The sequence below is a fragment of the Hylobates moloch genome, unplaced genomic scaffold (assembly GCF_009828535.3).
Source record: "Hylobates moloch isolate HMO894 unplaced genomic scaffold, HMol_V3 SCAFFOLD_8, whole genome shotgun sequence".
In the NCBI taxonomy this organism is placed as follows: Eukaryota; Metazoa; Chordata; class Mammalia; order Primates; family Hylobatidae; genus Hylobates; species Hylobates moloch.
Genome location: NW_026652283.1, coordinates 1 through 5,768, shown reverse-complemented (window position 1 = coordinate 5,768; position 5,768 = coordinate 1). Strand labels below are relative to the sequence as shown.

Below are 5,768 nucleotides of genomic sequence, written 5' to 3'. Positions count from 1 at the left end.
GTTTAGTGAAGCTTTGTAAATTGGTGCGGCTGGAGAATAGAGATGTGGATAATAAGATTGAAGGAAGTGGATACCAGACTTTGAAGGTCATTGCGTGCCATGCTGAAGATCTGGGCATCAAAAAAGACACAAGTGTGACATAATCAGCACCACCATCAAGAAGACTCTCTGGCAACAGTCTTGCAGTTGGACTGGAGACTCGGGGTGCCCTAAAACTCAAGCAGTGGTCCTGAGGTTGAGGAGGAGGGGAAGGAGCTAGGAAACAGTTCAGATCATTTGGCTGTGTAGTGAGAGGGAAAACAAAAATCGCTAACCTTTAACAGCTGAACAATGGTTGATGTCAGTAAGTGAGATAAGAATTCAGGGCTGGCCGGGCGCGGTGGCTCACGCTTGTAATCCCAGCACTTTGGGAGGCCGAGGCGGGCGGATCACGAGGTCAGGAGAATGAGACCACGGTGAAACCCCGTCTCTACTAAAAATACAAAAAAATTAGCCGGGCGTGGTGGCGGGCGCCTGTAGTCCCAGCTACTCGGAGAGGCTGAGGCAGGAGAATGGCGTGAACCCGGGAGGCGGAGCTTGCAATGAGCCGAGATTGCACCACTGCACTCCAGCCTGGGCGACAAAGCGAGACTCCGTCTCAAAAAAAAAAAAAAAAAGAATTCAGGGCTGGGCGAGGTGGCTCACACCTGTAATCCCAGCACTTTGGGAGGCTGAGGTGGGTGGATCACGAGGTCAGGAGTTCAAGACCAGCCTGACCAACATGAAGAAATCCCATCTCTACTAAAAATACAGTATTAGCTGGGCGTAGTGGCACATGCCTGTAATCCCAGCTACTCGGGAGGCTGAGGCAGGAGAATCACTTGAACCCGGGAGGCAGAGGTTACGGTGAGCTGAGATCACGACATTGCACTGCAGCCTGGGCAAAAAGAACAAAACTCCATCTCAAAAAAAAAAAAAATTCAAGCAAAAGGGGAGTGGGGTGAGTCAGAGGGGAATCCAGCCAGGTTCAGGGGATGGAGAGGAAGGCAGGACAGAGTCCAGAGTGGAAACAGGAAAACAACCCTAGTGTCATGTTCAGCGTAGACTGCTGAGAACGAACTTAGAGATCTTTATTCCCTCCAAGTCTTAACTATCCAAGACCATCAGTGATCCAAGCTGGAAAGGTGTATCTTCAGGATCTTGACTTTCTGGCCCATACCCTTACAGTCTCCTAGAGAGCTCTGGAGCTTTGGGGACCTCAGGCTTGGAGCTGTTGAGGAACGTCTAGGTAAAGGAAAGTTCACAGATCTACAAATTCTGAAGAGTTAAAGGCAAGGTGATTTTACCCACACATCAGCCCTTCCCAGGGATGTTTCCATTTCTTAAGGGACAGGACCCTAATTCACTGACCCTCAGGAATGAGTCTTTTGGTGGAAATATTTCAGCTGTCTGGATCCTACAAATGGATCCTCACTCAAGCTTGATGATGGAACGTGCAGGAGGAGGAGGGTAAGGGTGTGGGCAGGGCCAGGTGGTTTCATGTAGGGGTAATTGTGTTGGCTATATTCCAAAGTCAAAGTTAAAAATCACATTAATTGGGCACAGTGGCTCACATCAGTACTCCCAGTACTTTGGGAGGCCAAGGTTGGAGGATCTCTTGAGCCCAGGAGTTTGAGGCCAGCCTGAGCAATATAATGAGACCTTAACCTCTACCAAAAAAAAAATAAATAAATTAGCTGGGCATAGTAGCACACGCCTATAGTCCCAGCTACTGCGGAGGCTGAAGTGGGAGGCTTGTTTGAGCTCGGGAAGTCAAGGCTGCAGTGAGTCGTGACTGCACCACTGCACTGCAGCCTGGGCGACAGAGCAAGACGTCATCTCAAAAAAAATAAATAAACCAGACACATTCATGATATAAGTGGAAAAGCAGATTCTCAAAATTATATATAGGGGCTAGGCATGGTGGCTCACACCTGTAATTCCAGCACTTTGGGAGGCTGAGACAGGCGGATCACCTGAGGTCAGGAGTTCGAGACCAGCCTTGCCAATATGGTGAAACCCCATCTCTACTAAAAATACAAAAAATTAGCCAGGCATGATGGCACACGCCTTTAGTCCTAGCAACTTGGGAGGCTGAGGCAGGAGAATCACTTGAACACAGGAGGTGGAGGTTGCAGTGAGCCCAAATCCCACCGTTGCACTCCAGCCTGGGCAGCAAGAGTGAAACTCCATCTCAAAAAATAAATAAATAGCCGGACGCAGTGGCTCACGCCTATGATCCCAACACTTTGGGTGGCTGAGGCGGGCGGATCACCTGAGGATGAGAGTTTGAGACCAGCCTGACCAACATGGAGAAACCCCATCTCTACTAAAAATAGAAAATTAGCTGGGCGTAGTGGCGCATGCCTGTAATCCCAGCTACTCAGGAGGCTGAGGCAGGAGAATTGCTTGAACGAGGGAGGCAGAGGTTGCGGTGAGCAGAGATTGCGCCGTTGCACTCTAGCCGCCTGGGCAACAAGAGGGAAACTCCATCTCAAAAATAAATAAATAAATAAATAAATAAATAAATAAATAAATAAATACTATATATCGGATGACCCTGTTTTTGGTTTTTTTTGTTTGTTTGTTTGTTTTTTGGTTTTCTTCTTTTATTTTCTTTACTGAAAGCATAAAACCTCAACCAAAAATCTTGCTTGATGTTATACACACAGAAATCTTCCTTATAAGTAAATATCATGCCTAGCAGTTTTCGTATACACAGTCTTCCTCTCTCAAAGACTAGTAAGCGGTACAGTCTAGTCTGCTTCACAGTTTGCCTCATTTATATGGATCCATGCATGAGGGTCCTCTGCAAATAAATACAGCACAGAGCTGGACACTAAAGGAATGAGGGTATTCTTAGTGTCATACAAGCTGGTTTAGACGATTTGGAAGTTTCACTGAGGAATGGACAAATCAACTGCATATAATGCTGAAAACTAGCTGAAGTTTATTGGATGATTTTGTATCTATCAAGAATTCTGTTAACAAAAAACAGGAAAATAAAACAAAATTATTCAGTGCATCAAAAAACTTTGCTTTAAGAACACAGTAATGATCTTAGAGTAAAAAGGCAAATCTTGTCTAAGTTTATTACTACAAACTTTTCTAAAATGCAAACTATACATAAATGTTGTATATCCACTAAAACAGTCTAGTGGTACAAATACCTGAACTAGAAGAGTCATTAGAAAATTCACTGTATTCTCAGATTAGTCTGCAATACTTGAACCTTCCCTAGTGGTTAAAAACTAGTGCTAACTTATACTCTCTGAATATTATGACTCATAGGACTACATGAATCCTTTAAGGCAATGTTTAATTAACTTGAGTTGTGGAATGAGGGGAAAGAAAAATGTGAGTATGAGTTACAGAACTACACTATGAAATTTTAAGTTTATTGTTAAAATCTGATAGTAACTTGAAATAACCATTAAATAGCTCCCAGCAGAAATCACTATAAGATATTAGTAGCGTTTCTTTGCATATATTGTTAAAAGCCAGAAAATATTACTTGCAAACTGGCTAAATGTATCCCTTCTCCATAATATAATTTATACTACTAACTAGTGATAAAACCTTCTTCACAATATAAAGTCAGCTCTATTTTGTCCAGTTATTATTACTGTTACCACAGGTTCAGAATGAGTGGAATCCCAGATTACTGAGATGAATCTGTGTTGTGCTTCTTCTGGCTTCCCCTTTACAGACAGGCTCATCTTACTTTTGTTTCCGTTTTCTACATTAGGACATCTTTCCATTTAGAACTCTTATATCTTGTTAAGGTAAGAGATTAGGAGGAAATAGTTAAATATCATGTTTTGCAATGCAGATGACCCCGTTTTTGAAAAAAGTTGGAAAAGTATTTTAAAGGGATTATCTCTGAAAGTTTGCGAATTAAGGGGATCTAGTTTCTTGTTTTTATTCTTTTCTTTTTCTTTTTTTTTTTTTAAGACAGAATTTTGCTTTTGTTGCCCAGGCTGGAGTGCAATGGCACAATCTTGGCTCACTGCAACCTCTGCCTCCCGGGTTCAAGCAATTCTCCTGTCTCAGCCTCCCCGGTAGCTGGGATTACAGGCATGTGCCACCGCACCCACCCCTATTCTTTATTTTCTATAACAAACTTGTAGTTTATAATCAGGGACAAATGTGACTAGAACTATATGTCTAACCCTTCCCTAAGTTCTCCACATCTTTGAGAAACAAAACCCTTTACACGTAGGAAAATATCACATTGTGGTGCTTGCCTGGGCAGCACATATACTAAAATTGGATACTGATACAGAGAAGATTAGCATGGCCCCTGAGCTCACAAATTGGTGAAGTCTTCCATTAAAAAAAAAAAAAAGGCCGGGCGCGGTGGCTCACGCCTGTAACCCCAGTACTTTGGGAGGCCGAGGCAGGTGGATCACGAGGTCAGGAAATCGAGACCATCCTGGCTAACACGGTGAAACCTCGTCTCTACTAAAAATACAAAAAATTAGCTGGGCATGGTGGTGGGCACCTATAGTCCCAGCTACTCGGGAGGCTGAGGCAGGAGAATGGTGTGAACCCTGGAGGCGGAGCTTGCAGTGAGCCAAGATTGCGCTACTGCACTCCAGCCTGGCAAAAAAAAAAAAAAAAAAAAAAAAAAGGGTGGGTGGTGGTGACACTTCTAATGCCAGATTTGGAGGTGAGGCAGGTGGATGAGAGTAAAGGGCTCCGTCTCAAAAAAAAAAAAAAATGAGGCCGGGCACGGTGGCTCAAGCCTGTAATCCTAGCACTTTGGGAGGCCAAGGTGGGCAGATCATCTGAGGTCAGGAGTTCAAGACCAGCCTGGCCAACCACGGAACCCGGGAGGCGGAGTGAGCCGCGATCGTGCCACTGCACTCCAGCCTGGGCGACAGAGCAAGACTTTGTCTCAAAAAAAATGCACATTGTACACCATAAATATATATAATTTTTATTTGTTAATTATACCTTAATAAGGCTGGTGGTGGTAGCAAAGAGGTTGTGTAGAATTAGAAGAACTCAATGAATAGATTCTGAGTAAACACCGCCATATAAGTCTTCTAGACTTCTCATCGATCCACTCATTATCCTACATATTTGTTTCAACTATTGCTGACTGCCAGTTTACAACTCTAGAAACTTTTTTCCCCCAATAAATCAAACCATTCCCAGCAAACAAACAAAGAACCAACAGCTGGATTGAATGGCCTAATAGGAAACTGACAGAGTAAAGAGAGATTGTTTCCTAGCTTTTAGGTGAAAGGCAAATATTTTACTTTTTTTTTTTTTTTTTTGAGACAGTATCTTGCTCTGTTGCCCAGGCTGCAGTGCAGTGGTGCAATCAGGGCTCACTGCAGTCTTCACTTCCTGGGCTCAAGTGATTCTCCCACCTTAGCCTTCCAAGTAGCTGAGACTACAGGTGTGCACCACTTCACTTGACTAATTAAAAACAATTTTTTTGTAAAGACAAGATTAGGCCAGGCATGGTGGCTCACGCCTGTAATCCCAGCACTTTGGGAGGCCGAGGCGGGCGGATCATGAGGTCAGGAGATCGAGACCATCCTGGCTAACACGGTGAAACCCCGTCTCTACTAAAAATACAAAAAATTAGCCGGGCGAGGTGGCGGGCGCCTGTAGTCCCAGCTACGCAGGAGGCTGAGGCAGGAGAATGGCGTGAACCCCGGGGGGCGGAGCCTGCAGTGAGCCGAGATTGCGCCACTGCACTCCAGCCTGGGTGAAAGAGCGAGACTCCGTCTCAA

At 44.4% G+C, this 5,768-nt stretch overlaps 1 pseudogene; it reads left to right on the top strand.

The window, feature by feature from the left end:
- The first annotated feature begins 4,257 nt into the window (after positions 1–4,257).
- LOC116473972 (U6 spliceosomal RNA) lies at positions 4,258–4,357 on the top strand (annotated as a pseudogene).
- Positions 4,358–5,768: the final 1,411 nt, after the last annotated feature.